This window comes from Oncorhynchus kisutch, linkage group LG25, assembly GCF_002021735.2.
Source record: "Oncorhynchus kisutch isolate 150728-3 linkage group LG25, Okis_V2, whole genome shotgun sequence".
Taxonomy (NCBI): Eukaryota; Metazoa; Chordata; class Actinopteri; order Salmoniformes; family Salmonidae; genus Oncorhynchus; species Oncorhynchus kisutch.
The window spans coordinates 44,048,477-44,063,311 of NC_034198.2; the positions used below are offsets into that span (position 1 = coordinate 44,048,477).

Consider the following 14,835-nt stretch of genomic DNA (forward strand, 5'->3'; position numbering starts at 1 on the left):
CTGCTCCAGTCTGCCCTGACGTCAGCATGATATTTTACCCAATAAAATATAAAAAATTCAAATAGCAATTAAAGACGCTCACCTAACAGAGTTTAACGGTCATTGACACCGATCAATACAAAACCTTTCTGTAACTGAATCAGTTCTATCATGGTGAAAATCAGACTTCTCTTTGACTGTTGCTTTAAGCAAAACAACTAAGAGAAAAGCAGCATGTCCTGTGTTTACCTCAACCATGTGCTTTATTCTGATTGGTCGAGAGAGTCAATTGTTGTAAAATAATGTAAAATGCCCTAATTTACACAGTAGCTACTTTTCCCATAAAATCCCAGACTGGTGTTGGGTACTGTATAAAACCCTACAACTTCCTGACAGGTATGTGTTGTGCATGGGGTGAACTGAGGGGTACATTCTGTAAACAAAGACAGTGCATCAACAATCTACAGCAGGTTTGAGGAAATCCCACCAATCAGGTCTGAGTGAATCTGACCAATCAGGTCTGAGTGAATCCCACCAATCAGGTCTGAGTGAATCTGACCAATCATGTATTTGTATATTAATAAATTTATCCAGTCACTTTACTCAAACCACGAATCCAGAACAGGGACTGTTTTATTATCTCTTTTCATACAAAATATTTAATAAATATTGACCTTTTTCAAAAGGACTAAACCCTCTAAAAACCTTTTTATTGCAACATCATCAACACAAATGCAATCTAAAAGGAATGTTTCCATGATGTCATGATGATGATGTCATAAAGTACTAACATCTGAGAAACAACACAGTCTCCCACAGCGCTGAGCAGAGAGAGAAGGAAATAGGTGTTTACGTGATCCTGCAGTGTTCCCATTGACATCCTAGACCAGCGTTTCCCCAACTCCGTCCTGGAGACTCCAAGAGGTGCACCTTTTGGCTTTGTTCTACACAGCTGATTCTAATAATCAAAGATCAGTTTTGAATCAAATGTGTAGAGCTAAGAGCAAAAACATGCACCTCTTGGGATCGACAGGACTACGTTTGGGAAACGCTGCCATAGCTCGAGTTCCAGATCTGTTTGTGCAGTCTTCCCAACATGTGTGACAGCAGTCCTAGCAATGGACATGACAAGACAGCACCAACAGATCTGGGACTATTGACCCCCCCCTACTATTCCAGTAGACATTGATGTGTGATTGTTGTGTGATTTGCCATAGGGGAGAGTAGGGTAAGTTGAGCCACCCTTCTTTCTAGGAAACCATACAGAAAACGTATCAGTTGACCAAATATTTATAATTTCACGGAGTCAGTGAAGGAAGAAACCACATGGAGAAGTGGATGAACAAATAAGGTCCAATAAACAGATGTTCCCCCAAGTCAAATTAATTTCATGATGCTTGTATCTAAACCGAAGTATATTTAAAGATATATATCAGCTGGGGTCTCTTTCAGCTTCAGTATGAGGTCCTGAACCTAGCATGAAGTGCATCCTTGTAGCTGCGTGGGCAAATATAGTCAAAATGTCTGCCTTGGGTTAAATTGAGCCAATTGAAGTGTTTTCTTCCCAGGATAAATTGTGCCAAGAGACCACTGTTTCTTTTTAACAAGCCGTCTTTTCAAAACTGTAATTTCTACATGAATTCTGATTATTTCCAGGGATACACAACATCCTGAAATATATGTTGATATCTTTGTTAGAAAGAATACTATATTTCCTTGACGGAGTGATGATGAATGTTACAACAAAAGGCTGGATTTACCCAACTCTCCCCTAAGTTGTCAGATATTGTTTTGTGATACACAGTTTTTTGTGCTTTGACCATTTGTGGATAATGGGATTATGAGTTAGATGCTGCTAAAGGCTGTTTGTGTTTTCATGACAAACAATATGTCTGCCACCATCATTTAGAATTTATAACAAAGCAACCAGTCTTGTTTTTATTACATCATCCCCCTAACCTGCAAAGTCTTGGCAAAATGGATATTTGAAAACATCTGAAATCATTATTTTAAAAAAACAACCAATAAACAGGGAATTACTTTTTCTTAGAAAAGTCCTTATTTTCTTCTTCCTCTGACGTTTCATAAAATAAAAATGTAAATCAAAATTAAATGTAAACTTACAAAGCTACCGAAAACCTTCAAAATCTAGAGACAGAACATATAAATAAAAAGGGAAATCTATCTTTAGGCTCTTGATTATTATTAAGTTAATACATCAAATATACACAATGATTAATAAATGTACATAGCTACACGTTCTAGATTGACGTGGACATTCTTCATAGTGCCAGTAATACTGGCCTCGCCCCGCCCACCACAAACAAATGATAATCCATGTAAATCAAGATGGATTTGATTGGTTGATGTAGTAGGAAGCTAAAAACACATTTTCACAAAGACAGAACTAGTTGTAAACCAACAGATGGAAAACTCACAAATACAAAATATACTGTGCTGTCGCTAACTTAAATGTTTCATTCTTTAGACTATTTTGCAATGACTTTGCAGAAAACCCCAAGAGGAAAGGGAGGCCTTCCAACAACATCCACTAACTGAACAGTGACTTTGCAGAAAACCCCAAGAGGAAAGGGAGGCCTTCCAACAACATCCACTAACTGAACAGTGACTTTGCAGAAAACCCCAAGAGGAAAGGGAGGCCTTCCAACAACATCCACTAACTGAACAGTGACTTTGCAGAAAACCAAGGAGCCCTATGGGAGGGAGCCCTATGGGAGGGAGCCCTATGGGAGGGAGCCCTATGGGAGGGAGCCCTATGGGAGGGAGCCCTATGGGAGGAGCCCTATGGGAGGGAGCCCTATGGGAGGGAGCCCTATGGGAGGGAGCCCTATGGGAGGAGCCCTATGGGAGGGAGCCCTATGGGAGGGAGCCCTATGGGAGGAGCCCTATGGGAGGGAGCCCTATGGGAGGGAGCCCTATGGGAGGGAGCCCTATGGGAGGAGCACTATGGGAGGGAGCCCTATGGGAGGAGCCCTATGGGAGGGAGCCCTATGGGAGGAGCCCTATGGGAGGGAGCCCTATGGGTGCTGGTCAAAAGTAGTGCACTTATTATTAGGTAATAATATTAGGTAATAAGTGTTGAAATATGAAAACACAGCACCTGGTTCTCAGCCTCAACCTTTTCTGCCAGTGTAGCCAGCTTGTCCAAACTTAAATTAACAGTCATGGGAAATGTCCCAAATGGCACTCTAATCCCTACATTGTGCATCAAACCCATAGGGCCCTGGTCAAAAGTAGTGCACTACACAGGGAATAGGGTACCACATCTGATGCAGCCATGGATTCATTCATCCAAACAACAAACCTTGTAGTCACAGAATAATGACGCTGCAGTTTAGGAACTACAAATCCCAGAACACCCCCCTGGTCCTCTTCACTAAGGTCAATGGTTGCACGAAAACAGTGTCAACACAGCGTATCAGAAGAACCACCTTGCCGGGATGACCATAACGTCCAGGAAGGGGGAATTCTTTACACAGGGTTTACATGCTACTTCCTGCCTCCTGCTATATAATTTCCTGCTATACGATGTAGTCCATCCTGTTGATGCTGTGTGCCGTCTCCAGGGCTCTGTTGTCCTGTTTATTAACCCAGTTAGGGTGTTTGGAGCTGGGCTGCACCGCGTTCCTGACGTCCCCGTCGTTGGGCTGCACTGCGGTCCTGACGTCCCCGTCGCTGGGCCCGTTGGCCCCCAGGCCTCCATTGAGGCCCTGATCCTCCCGCTCCACCAGTGTGTAGGCAGGCTGTTTGGCTGTAACCACAAAGCGTCCTTTATTCCCTAGCTGTATCTCTTTATCGTCGTCCTCCTCCCCCTCAGGGCGGTGGTGTGTTCGTACCTTGGCGACGATCAAGTTTTTATCCTCGTAGTCTTTGATGACCACCGACGTCGTAAGATGGCCGCTGCCGGCGTGTTTCACGTTGATGGGATTCTTGATCTGGTTGAGCTGCTCGCGGACATTGTTGGTGGTGTTGTCATCTGTCGCCGCGGACGACGAGGCTCCGTTGCCATGTTTCCGCCGGCGACGCATGCAGTACAGGAAGACGGAGACCAGCACCAGGATCCACAAGACGATGAAGACTGAAGAGAGGAGGGGGACCATGTAGTCTAAAGAGGGAAGATACAAGACAGAAAGGGTCAGTTTGGCTGTACACACAATACATCAACATTATATTAGGCCAGCTGACAGTATTAATTAACCATTACAATTGTGATGAAAGTCTATGAATGAGTCTGTCCTAAAAAGTTCTTCGGGCTAGGGGGCAGTATTTGGAAGTTTGGTTGCACAAAGTAAACTGCCTGTTACTCAGGCCCAGAAGCTAGGGATATGCATATAATAAGTATTGGATAGTATTGGATAGAAAACACTCTAAAGTGTCCAAAACAGTTAAAATAATGTCTGTGAGTATAACAGAACTGATATGGCAGGCAAAAACCCCAGGACAATCCATCCAGATTATTTTTGTTCAGCTCACCCTTGATTACTATGGCTGTCAATGGGAATATAAAAGGAAGTCCTCCCAGATTGCAGTTCCTAGGGCTTCCACTAGATGTCAACAGTCTTTAGAAAGAGTTTCAGGCTTGTTTTTTGAAAAATCATCTAGAATTTGTAGTTTTAGTAAGTGGCTCCCATTTTGGCTGTAGTGTTTGTTGCGCGTTACGGTGAGTGCACATACTTCGTTATTTTTCTCCGGTAAGGGTCTCTGGTATTCTCTGTCTTAAATTGTATTGTTTATTTACATAATAGGGTACCTGAGGATTGATTAGGAATGTTGTTTGATATGTTTGGAAGAAGTTTATTGGTAACTTACGGGATTCATTTGTATGCATTTTGAAAGAGGGAAACCGGTGGACTACTGTGTCTAGCGCGCCAATGAAACTGACTTTTTTGGGATATAAAGAAGGACTTTAATGAACAAAAGGACCATTTTTTATGACCATTTGTTATGGACCCTTGTGATTGCAACCAGATGAAGATCTTCAAAGGTAAGTGATTTGTTTTTCGCCATTTCTGACTTTCGTGACGCTTCTGTTTGGTTGGAAAATGTATGTAATGCTTTTGTGTGCAGGGTGCTGTCCTCAGATAATCGCTTTCTCCGTAAAGCCTTTTTGAAATCTGACAAAGCAGCTGGATTAATAAGACGTTAAGCTTTTAAATGATGTATTTTCATGAATGTTTAATATGACCATTTCTGTCATTTGAATTTCTCGCTCTAGCGTCCCAATGATCGGTAAGAAGCAAGTTAATGTTGATGTTAGTAAGGCCCTAAGAGCTGTAACTACACATCACTGGGGACCAACATCTCTGCCAGTAAACCAGGAGGAACACCGGTGTATTTCTTCCCAACATGTTTTTCCAATGAATGATGCTGAACAATGATTCATTACATTTATGCTACTGCTGTGCTCTCGAGCTTCCCAACAGCATGGCCTGAAGTCCTGGCTGTGAGGGAGAGGTGGAGGAGGAGGAGGATGACCAGAGCAACTTGGCCTGTGACAGGGGGAGGAGGAGGGGAGGATGACAGGAACAACATGGCCTGTGACGGGGGAGAAGGAGAGAAGCCGGAGAACAGGAGGAGAAACTCCCATCTGGCAGCAACAGAGAAGGGCTGTCTGTCCGTTACAATGATAAATGACCTAAACACAGGAGTCCTAGCACTAAGTTTGCCTGTCCGCATCCTCCCTCCACTCTCTGTCTGGACAGCACCCTGCCTCTCATTGCGCCCTCCCTCAACATCTCCACTCCGAGCCAGCCCTCCTGCCACAGACTGAGGCAAGACTTTTCCATAGAAAGAAATGAAGCTAAATGCTGTTGGACCTGCATTACTGCGGTCATGTGACTGTTAAAGAGAGCTGAGATGCATTTTAAATGGCAGCCTATAGTGCACTACTTTGGACCAGAGCCCTATGTGGTAGAACTCAGGAGAGTTACTCTGTGTGACAGGGCTCTAACTCTGTATCTAGTCCTATGTGGTAGAACTCAGGAGAGTTACTCAGTGTGTCAGGGCTCTAACTCTGTATCTAGTCCTATGTGGTAGAACTCAGGAGAGTTACTCAGTGTGTCAGGGCTCTAACTCTGTATCTAGTCCTATGTGATAGAACTCAGGAGAGTTACTCAGTGTGTCAGGGCTCTAACTCTGTATCTAGTCCTATGTGGTAGAACTCAGGAGAGTTACTCAGTGTGTCAGGGCTCTAACTCTGTATCTAGTCCTATGTGGTAGAACTCAGGAGAGTTACTCAGTGTGTCAGGGCTCTAACTCTGTATCTAGTCCTATGTGGTAGAACTCAGGAGAGTTACTCAGTGTGTCAGGGCTCTAACTCTGTATCTAGTCCTATGTGGTAGAACTCAGGAGAGTTACTCAGTGTGTCAGGGCTCTAACTCTGTATCTAGTCCTATGTGGTAGAACTCAGGAGAGTTACTCAGTGTGTCAGGGCTCTAACTCTGTATCTAGTCCTATGTGGTAGAACTCAGGAGTGTTACTCAGTGTGTCAGGGCTCTAACTCTGTATCTAGTCCTATGTGGTAGAAGTCTCGCTGGTCTGAGCGGGGTGTCTGTTGATCTGTTGCTCCTGTGTGAGGTGTTGGCTGTGTTTGAAAGCGATGTCCTTCAGAGTCCAGGCAAAGGTGGGCACTGCTGTCTTGTACAGGTGGACCTGGTCATAGAGGCTGTTCTAGTCCAGGGTGGAGTGGTGGACCTGGTCATAGAGGCTGTTTTAGTCCAGGGTGGAGGGGTGGGCACTGCTGCCTTGTAGAGGTGGACCTGGTCATAGAGGCTGTTCTAGTCCAGGGTGTAGTGGTGGACCTGGTCATAGAGGCTGTTCTAGTCCAGGGTGGAGTGGTGGACCTGGTCATAGAGGCTGTTCTAGTCCAGGGTGGAGTAGTGGACCTGGTCATAGAGGCTGTTCTAGTCCAGGGTGGAGTGGTGGACCTGGTCATAGAGGCTGTTCTAGTCCAGGGTGGAGTGGTGGACCTGGGCATAGAGGCTGTTCTAGTCCAGGGTGGAGTGGTGGACCTGGTCATAGAGGCTGTTCTAGTCCAGGGTGGAGTGGTGGACCTGGTCATAGAGGCTGTTCTAGTCCAGGGTGGAGTGGTGGACACTGCTGCCTGGTAGAGATGGACCTGGTCATAGAGGCTGTTCTGGTCCAGGGTGTAGTGGTGGACCTGGTCATAGAGGCTGTTCTAGTCCAGGGTGGAGTGGTGGACCTGGTCATAGAGACTGTTCTAGTCCAGGGTGGGGTGGTGGGCACTGCTGCCTTGTAGTGGTGGACCTGGTCATATAGGCTGTTCTAGTCCAGGGTGTAGTGGTGGACCTGGTCATAGAGGCTGTTCTAGTCCAGGATGGAGTGGTGGACCTGGTCATAGAGGCTGTTCAAGTCCAGCGTGGAGTGGTGGACCTGGTCATAGAGGCTGTTCTAGTCCAGGGTGGAGTGGTGGGCCTGGTCATAGAGGCTGTTCTAGTCCAGGGTGGAGTGGTGGGCACTGCTGCCTGGTAGAGGTGGACCTGGTCATAGAGGCTGTTCTAGTCCAGGGTGGAGTGGTGGACCTGGTCATAGAGGCTGTTCTAGTCCAGGGTGGAGTGGTGGACCTGGGCATAGAGGCTGTTCTAGTCCAGGGTGGAGTGGTGGACCTGGTCATAGAGGCTGTTCTAGTCCAGGGTGGAGTGGTGGACCTGGTCATAGAGGCTGTTCTAGTCCAGGGTGGAGTGGTGGACACTGCTGCCTGGTAGAGATGGACCTGGTCATAGAGGCTGTTCTGGTCCAGGGTGGAGTGGTGGACCTGGTCATAGAGGCTGTTCTAGTCCAGGGTGGAGTGGTGGACCTGGTCATAGAGGATGTTCTAGTCCAGGGTGGACCTGGTCATAGAGGCTGTTCTAGTCCAGGGTGGAGTGGTGGACCTGGTCATAGAGGCTGTTCTAGTCCAGGGTGGAGTGGTGGACCTGGTCAAAGAGGCTGGTGAAGTCCAGGGTGGAGTGGTGGACCTGGTCATAGAGGCTGTTCTAGTCCAGGGTGGGGTGGTGGGCACTGCTGCCTTGTAGTGGTGGACCTGGTCATATAGGCTGTTCTAGTCCAGGGTGTAGTGGTGGACCTGGTCATAGAGGCTGTTCTAGTCCAGGATGGAGTGGTGGACCTGGTCATAGAGGCTGTTCTAGTCCAGGGTGGAGTGGTGGACCTGGTCATAGAGACTGTTCTAGTCCAGGGTGGGGTGGTGGGCACTGCTGCCTTGTAGTGGTGGACCTGGTCATATAGGCTGTTCTAGTCCAGGGTGTAGTGGTGGACCTGGTCATAGAGGCTGTTCTAGTCCAGGGTGTAGTGGTGGACCTGGTCATAGAGGCTGTTCTAGTCCAGGGTGGAGTGGTGGACCTGGTCATAGAGACTGTTCTAGTCCAGGGTGGGGTGGTGGGCACTGCTGCGTTGTAGTGGTGGACCTGGTCATATAGGCTGTTCTAGTCCAGGGTGTAGTGGTGGACCTGGTCATAGAGGCTGTTCTAGTCCAGGATGGAGTGGTGGACCTGGTCATAGAGGCTGTTCAAGTCCAGCGTGGAGTGGTGGACCTGGTCATAGAGGCTGTTCTAGTCCAGGGTGGAGTGGTGGGCCTGGTCATAGAGGCTGTTCTAGTCCAGGGTGGAGTGGTGGGCACTGCTGCCTGGTAGAGGTGGACCTGGTCATAGAGGCTGTTCTAGTCCAGGGTGGAGTGGTGGACCTGGTCATAGAGGCTGTTCTAGTCCAGGGTGGAGTGGTGGACCTGGGCATAGAGGCTGTTCTAGTCCAGGGTGGAGTGGTGGACCTGGTCATAGAGGCTGTTCTAGTCCAGGGTGGAGTGGTGGACCTGGTCATAGAGGCTGTTCTAGTCCAGGGTGGAGTGGTGGACACTGCTGCCTGGTAGAGATGGACCTGGTCATAGAGGCTGTTCTGGTCCAGGGTGGAGTGGTGGACCTGGTCATAGAGGCTGTTCTAGTCCAGGGTGGAGTGGTGGACCTGGTCATAGAGGATGTTCTAGTCCAGGGTGGACCTGGTCATAGAGGCTGTTCTAGTCCAGGGTGGAGTGGTGGACCTGGTCATAGAGGCTGTTCTAGTCCAGGGTGGAGTGGTGGACCTGGTCAAAGAGGCTGGTGAAGTCCAGGGTGGAGTGGTGGACCTGGTCATAGAGGCTGTTCTAGTCCAGGGTGGGGTGGTGGGCACTGCTGCCTTGTAGTGGTGGACCTGGTCATATAGGCTGTTCTAGTCCAGGGTGTAGTGGTGGACCTGGTCATAGAGGCTGTTCTAGTCCAGGATGGAGTGGTGGACCTGGTCATAGAGGCTGTTCTAGTCCAGGGTGGAGTGGTGGACCTGGTCATAGAGACTGTTCTAGTCCAGGGTGGGGTGGTGGGCACTGCTGCCTTGTAGTGGTGGACCTGGTCATATAGGCTGTTCTAGTCCAGGGTGTAGTGGTGGACCTGGTCATAGAGGCTGTTCTAGTCCAGGATGGAGTGGTGGACCTGGTCATAGAGGCTGTTCAAGTCCAGCGTGGAGTGGTGGACCTGGTCATAGAGGCTGTTCTAGTCCAGGGTGGAGTGGTGGGCCTGGTCATAGAGGCTGTTCTAGTCCAGGGTGGAGTGGTGGGCACTGCTGCCTGGTAGAGGTGGACCTGGTCATAGAGGCTGTTCTAGTCCAGGGTGGAGTGGTGGACCTGGTCATAGAGGCTGTTCTAGTCCAGGGTGGAGTGGTGGACCTGGGCATAGAGGCTGTTCTAGTCCAGGGTGGAGTGGTGGACCTGGTCATAGAGGCTGTTCTAGTCCAGGGTGGAGTGGTGGACCTGGTCATAGAGGCTGTTCTAGTCCAGGGTGGAGTGGTGGACCTGGTCATAGAGGCTGTTCTAGTCCAGGGTGGAGTGGTGGACACTGCTGCCTGGTAGAGATGGACCTGGTCATAGAGGCTGTTCTGGTCCAGGGTGGAGTGGTGGACCTGGTCATAGAGGCTGTTCTAGTCCAGGGTGGAGTGGTGGACCTGGTCATAGAGGATGTTCTAGTCCAGGGTGGACCTGGTCATAGAGGCTGTTCTAGTCCAGGGTGGAGTGGTGGACCTGGTCATAGAGGCTGTTCTAGTCCAGGGTGGACCTGGTCATAGAGGCTGTTCTAGTCCAGGGTGGAGTGGTGGGCACTGCTGCCTTGTAGAGGTGGACCTGGTCGTTAAGGCTGTTCTAGTCCAGGGTGGAGTGGTGGACCTGGTCATAGAGGCTGTTCTAGTCCAGGGTGGACCTGGTCATAGAGGCTGTTCTAGTCCAGGGTGGAGTGGTGGACCTGGTCATAGAGGCTGTTCTAGTCCAGGGTGGGGTGGTGGGCACTGCTGCCTTGTAGTGGTGGACCTGGTCATATAGGCTGTTCTAGTCCAGGGTGTAGTGGTGGACCTGGTCATAGAGGCTGTTCTAGTCCAGGGTGGAGTGGTGGACCTGGTCATAGAGGCTGTTCTAGTCCAGGGTGGAGTGGTGGACACTGCTGCCTGGTAGAGATGGACCTGGTCATAGAGGCTGTTCTGGTCCAGGGTGTAGTGGTGGACCTGGTCATAGAGGCTGTTCTAGTCCAGGGTGGAGTGGTGGACCTGGTCATAGAGACTGTTCTAGTCCAGGGTGGGGTGGTGGGCACTGCTGCCTTGTAGTGGTGGACCTGGTCATATAGGCTGTTCTAGTCCAGGGTGTAGTGGTGGACCTGGTCATAGAGGCTGTTCTAGTCCAGGATGGAGTGGTGGACCTGGTCATAGAGGCTGTTCAAGTCCAGCGTGGAGTGGTGGACCTGGTCATAGAGGCTGTTCTAGTCCAGGGTGGAGTGGTGGGCCTGGTCATAGAGGCTGTTCTAGTCCAGGGTGGAGTGGTGGGCACTGCTGCCTGGTAGAGGTGGACCTGGTCATAGAGGCTGTTCTAGTCCAGGGTGGAGTGGTGGACCTGGTCATAGAGGCTGTTCTAGTCCAGGGTGGAGTGGTGGACCTGGGCATAGAGGCTGTTCTAGTCCAGGGTGGAGTGGTGGACCTGGTCATAGAGGCTGTTCTAGTCCAGGGTGGAGTGGTGGACCTGGTCATAGAGGCTGTTCTAGTCCAGGGTGGAGTGGTGGACACTGCTGCCTGGTAGAGATGGACCTGGTCATAGAGGCTGTTCTGGTCCAGGGTGGAGTGGTGGACCTGGTCATAGAGGCTGTTCTAGTCCAGGGTGGAGTGGTGGACCTGGTCATAGAGGATGTTCTAGTCCAGGGTGGACCTGGTCATAGAGGCTGTTCTAGTCCAGGGTGGAGTGGTGGACCTGGTCATAGAGGCTGTTCTAGTCCAGGGTGGAGTGGTGGACCTGGTCATAGAGGCTGGTGAAGTCCAGGGTGGAGTGGTGGACCTGGTCATAGAGGCTGTTCTAGTCCAGGGTGGAGTGGTGGGCACTGCTGCCTGGTAGAGGTGGACCTGGTCATAGAGGCTGTTCTAGTCCAGGGTGGGGTGGTGGACACTGCTGCCTTGTACAGGTGGACCTGGTCGTTAAGGCTGTTCTAGTCCAGGGTGGAGTGGTGGACCTGGTCATAGAGGCTGTTCTAGTCCAGGGTGGACCTGGTCATAGAGGCTGTTCTAGTCCAGGGTGGAGTGGTGGGCACTGCTGCCTTGTAGAGGTGGACCTGGTCGTTAAGGCTGTTCTAGTCCAGGGTGGAGTGGTGGACCTGGTCATAGAGGCTGTTCTAGTCCAGGGTGGACCTGGTCATAGAGGCTGTTCTAGTCCAGGGTGGAGTGGTGGACCTGGTCATAGAGGCTGTTCTAGTCCAGGGTGGGGTGGTGGGCACTGCTGCCTTGTAGTGGTGGACCTGGTCATATAGGCTGTTCTAGTCCAGGGTGTAGTGGTGGACCTGGTCATAGAGGCTGTTCTAGTCCAGGATGGAGTGGTGGACCTGGTCATAGAGGCTGTTCAAGTCCAGGGTGGAGTGGTGGACCTGGTCATAGAGGCTGTTCTAGTCCAGGGTGGAGTGGTGGGCCTGGTCATAGAGGGTGTTCTAGTCCAGGGTGGAGTGGTGGGCACTGCTGCCTGGTAGAGGTGGACCTGGTCATAGAGGCTGTTCTAGTCCAGGGTGGAGTGGTGGACCTGGTCATAGAGGCTGTTCTAGTCCAGGGTGGAGTGGTGGACCTGGGCATAGAGGCTGTTCTAGTCCAGGGTGGAGTGGTGGACCTGGTCATAGAGGCTGTTCTAGTCCAGGGTGGAGTGGTGGACACTGCTGCCTGGTAGAGGTGGACCTGGTCATAGAGGCTGTTCTAGTCCAGGTTGGGGTGGTGGACACTGCAGCCTTGTAGTGGTGGACCTGGTCATATAGGCTGTTCTAGTCCAGGGTGTAGTGGTGGACCTGGTCATAGAGGCTGTTCTAGTCCAGGGTGGAGTGGTGGACCTGGTCATAGAGGCTGTTCTGGTCCAGGGTGGAGTGGTGGACCTGGTCATAGAGGCTGTTCTAGTCCAGGGTGGAGTGGTGGACCTGGTCATAGAGGCTGTTCTAGTCCAGGGTGGACCTGGTCATAGAGGCTGTTCTAGTCCAGGGTGGAGTGGTGGACCTGGTCATAGAGGCTGTTCTAGTCCAGGGTGGACCTGGTCATAGAGGCTGTTCTAGTCCAGGGTGGAGTGGTGGACCTGGTCATAGAGGCTGTTCTAGTCCAGGGTGGAGTGGTGGACCTGGTCATAGAGGCTGGTGAAGTCCAGGGTGGAGTGGTGGACCTGGTCATAGAGGCTGTTCTAGTCCAGGGTGGAGTGGTGGACCTGGTCATAGAGGCTGTTCTAGTCCAGGGTGGACCTGGTCATAGAGGCTGTTCTAGTCCAGGGTGGAGTGGTGGACCTGGTCATAGAGGCTGTTCTAGTCCAGGGTGGAGTGGTGGGCACTGCTGCCTGGTAGAGGTGGACCTGGTCGTTAAGGTTGTTCTAGTCCATGGTGGGGTGGTGGGCACTGCTGCCTTGTAGAGGTGGACCTGGTCAAAGAGGCTGTTCTAGTCCAGGGTTGAGTGGTGGGCACTGCTGCCTGGTAGAGGTGGACCTGGTCATAGAGGCTGTTCTAGTCCAGGATGGAGTGGTGGGCACTGCTGCCTTGTAGAGGTGGACCTGGTCATAGAGGCTGTTCTAGTCCAGGGTGGAGTGGTGGGCACTGCTGCCTTGTAGAGGTGGACCTGGTCATAGAGGCTGTTCTAGTCCAGGGTGGAGTGGTGGACCTGGTCATAGAGATTGTTCTAGTCCAGGGTGGAGTGGTGGACCTGGTCATAGAGGCTGGTGAAGTCCAGGGTGGAGTGGTGGACCTGGTCATAGAGGCTGTTCTAGTCCAGGGTGGACCTGGTCATAGAGGCTGTTCTAGTCCAGGGTGGAGTGGTGGACCTGGTCATAGAGGCTGTTCTAGTCCAGGGTGGAGTGGTGGACCTGGTCATAGAGGCTGGTGAAGTCCAGGGTGGAGTGGTGGACCTGGTCATAGAGGCTGTTCTAGTCCAGGGTGGAGTGGTGGGCACTGCTGCCTGGTAGAGGTGGACCTGGTCATAGAGGATGTTCTAGTCCAGGGTGGAGTGGTGGACCTGGTCATAGAGGCTGTTCTAGTCCAGGGTGGAGTGGTGGGCACTGCTGCCTTGTAGAGGTGGACCTGGTCGTTAAGGCTGTTCTAGTCCAGGGTGGAGTGGTGGGCACTGCTGCCTTGTAGAGGTGGACCTGGTCAAAGAGGCGGTTCTAGTCCAGGGTGGAGTGGTGGGCACTGCTGCCTGGTAGAGGTGGACCTGGTCATAGAGGCTGTTCTAGTCCAGGATGGAGTGGTGGGCACTGCTGCCTTGTAGAGGTGGACCTGGTCATAGAGGCTGTTCTAGTCCAGGGTGGAGTGGTGGACCTGGTCATAGAGACTGGTCAAGTCCAGGGTGGAGTGGTGGACCTGATCATAGAGGCTGTTCTAGTCCAGGGTGGAGTGGTGGACCTGGTCATAGAGGCTGTAAAGTCCAGGGTGGACCTGGTCATAGAGGCTGTTCTAGTCCAGGGTGGAGTGGTGGGCACTGCTGCCTTGTAGAGGTGGACCTGGTCATAGAGGCTGTTCTAGTCCAGGGTGAAGTGGTGGACCTGGTCATAGAGATTGTTCTAGTCCAGGGTGGAGTGGTGGACCTGGTCATAGAGGCTGGTGAAGTCCAGGGTGGAGTGGTGGACCTGGTCATAGAGGCTGTTCTAGTCCAGGGTGGAGTGGTGGACCTGGTCATAGAGGCTGTTCTAGTCCAGGGTGGACCTGGTCATAGAGGCTGTTCTAGTCCAGGGTGGAGTGGTGGACCTGGTCATAGAGGCTGTTCTAGTCCAGGGTGGAGTGGTGGACCTGGTCATAGAGGCTGGTGAAGTCCAGGGTGGAGTGGTGGGCACTGCTGCCTGGTAGAGGTGGACCTGGTCATAGAGGCTGTTCTAGTCCAGGGTGGGGTGGTGGACACTGCAGCCTTGTAGTGGTGGACCTGGTCATAGAGGATGTTCTAGTCCAGGGTGGAGTGGTGGACCTGGTCATAGAGGCTGTTCTAGTCCAGGGTGGAGTGGTGGGCACTGCTGCCTTGTAGAGGTGGACCTGGTCGTTAAGGCTGTTCTAGTCCAGGGTGGAGTGGTGGGCACTGCTGCCTTGTAGAGGTGGACCTGGTCATAGAGGCTGTTCAAGTCCAGCGTGGAGTGGTGGACCTGGTCATAGAGGCTGTTCTAGTCCAGGGTGGAGTGGTGGGCCTGGTCATAGAGGCTGTTCTAGTCCAGGGTGGAGTGGTGGGCACTGCTGCCTGGTAGAGGTGGACCTGGTCATAGAGGCTGTTCTAGTCCAGGGTGGAGTGGTGGACCTGGTCATAGAGGCTGTTCTAGTCCAGGGTGGAGTGGTGGAC

At 51.3% G+C, this 14,835-nt stretch overlaps 1 pseudogene; it reads right to left on the reverse strand.

Moving 5' to 3' along the window:
- Positions 1–594: 594 nt before the first annotated feature.
- The window catches only part of LOC109884715 (protein jagged-1b-like), a 183,897-nt pseudogene continuing 169,656 nt past the window's right edge, over positions 595–14,835 (reverse strand).